Genomic DNA, 247 nt, shown 5'->3' on the forward strand with positions numbered 1-247 from the left:
TGCTTGAGCCCGTGCAGCAGCTTTCTGTATCTTCCTCAGGCCTGGTTGCCTTCTGGGAAACCCCTAGACTTCTTCTCAGAGTGTGGAGTGGTCCTTGGGACCTAGGCAGTGCCGCTGAACTCACGAAGTAGACAGTTAAGAGCTGGGGACAGGGAAGTATCGCCCCTCCCTGAGCAGAGCCAGTTGATAATATCTGAGGAAGGAAGTCTCTTTCTTTCTTTCTTTCTTTCTTACTTTCTTTCCTTTT

This window comes from Mastomys coucha, unplaced genomic scaffold (genome assembly GCF_008632895.1).
Source record: "Mastomys coucha isolate ucsf_1 unplaced genomic scaffold, UCSF_Mcou_1 pScaffold1, whole genome shotgun sequence".
Taxonomy (NCBI): Eukaryota; Metazoa; Chordata; class Mammalia; order Rodentia; family Muridae; genus Mastomys; species Mastomys coucha.